We start from the raw sequence: 1,721 nt of genomic DNA on the forward strand, positions 1-1,721 counted from the left end.
AATCACCACATAACTCAGATTGTTGTGTCAACAGCGAGTTCTAAACACAGGTGTTTGTTCCCAAATGGCCTGATTGGGCCAGATAGCTGGGCCCCAAGGAGAGCCCAAGGGTGGAATCCAGAAAAACAAGTTCAGTCAAAATGAGGAAGCTGAAAACTTGTCATTTCAGCTAACTTCAGTCTTCTATACAAAATAAGATTTTCATGGGGTATCGAGTCTACTTATAAAAAAAAAACAAGTAAGATACCTTTTGGCAGATTAGCTTCTTTCTTCCAAGAAATATTGACTTATTTATGATTTTTTTCTTTTTTTAAGTGTTTATTTATTTTTGAGAGAGGGAGAGAAAGGGAGGCGAGTGGGAGAGGGGCAGAGAGAGAGAGGGAGACACAGAATCCAAAGCAGGCTCCAGGCTCCGAGAGGTCAGCAGATCCCGATACAGGGCTCGAACTCACGAATCATGAGATCATGACCTGAGCCAAAGTTGGATGCTAAACAGACTGAGCCATGCAGGCGCCCCACAAAATTTTTCTTTCAAGTTGAAAGACCTTTCTTTGTTCTTGTCCATGCAGTTCTGGTTTTAGAGGTTTTTTGTTTTACTTGTTTCTGCGGGTACAATTTTCTGTTTTGGGTAAATTTATTAACTTTTTGCTAAGAAGGAGATGTCCTGGCTTTGTGCACACAACATAGACTAGGAATCTATTCTTTTCTTTTTGTAGGCTTCAGGTGATAATAATGAAAAGATTTCTTTGGGGCATTGAGTGCTTTTTAGTTAGTAATGCTATATGCTAGAGTTTCAGGGAGATCTCAGTGTGGTGACAAAATCAGGATAAAGGGAAATTATAACTTTAGGTTTTGAGGTTCAATTAAAATAAATTAAACATGCATTTTATATTACTCAGTGCTTATACTGGGTGTTGTCCTAACATAGTAAGTACAGTGAAATCCACCTTGATTTGATTCAATCCAGTAGTGATTGGAAAAAGTGAGAATGTTAATCAAAATGGAAAACTATAAAATATAATTCATATGCATCTAAAATTGTTATAGAAGAATGAAAAGCTAATATGTTGACTTATGGCCAAGGCTTTTCTTTTTCCTGAAATGGTCTGCAAATTGGAATTTCACATATTGTTACTTCCATTAACTACGCCTCTGTTGCCTCACTTATAAACACCAGGTCGAATTTCTTTCAAGAGGCACGTGGATTTAAAAATAATTGCAAAATAATCTGAGAGCTAAATCTTTTAAGGCTTTACTGATAACTTTCCCTTGATATTCTAGAGTTATCTCTTTGTCCATGCCTGTAGCGCAATGTTATGTGTACGTCGTTTTTAGCAAATCTTTCTGAAAGGAGCAGCTCTTTTTCACAGGAATGCCTTTCTTTTTGCATTCATATGTAATCAGTTTATAAAATTTAATTTCTATTGCATAATTACGATGATTGGTGTAGCTGGGATAAACAGATATGTGAACAAATACTGGCTGGAAAACATATTTCAACTCATAGGAGCAGATGTTGAAGGCAAACTGGAGTTCGTTACCTTCAGGTTGGGCTTGTCTTAGGCATCAGTTAGGATTCTTTTAGCAGCAGAGAGAATGGAGGTTTTCAATGATTTCTGTGAATAGTTATGTGGCGATTATGATAAGAAACCTGCCTTAATTTTGTAGTAACAGAATTTATTAACTATTTCCTGCCTGCATTTCCCTGAACGAGGGCCAAT

Source organism: Panthera tigris, chromosome F3 (assembly GCF_018350195.1).
Source record: "Panthera tigris isolate Pti1 chromosome F3, P.tigris_Pti1_mat1.1, whole genome shotgun sequence".
Classification (NCBI taxonomy): domain Eukaryota; kingdom Metazoa; phylum Chordata; class Mammalia; order Carnivora; family Felidae; genus Panthera; species Panthera tigris.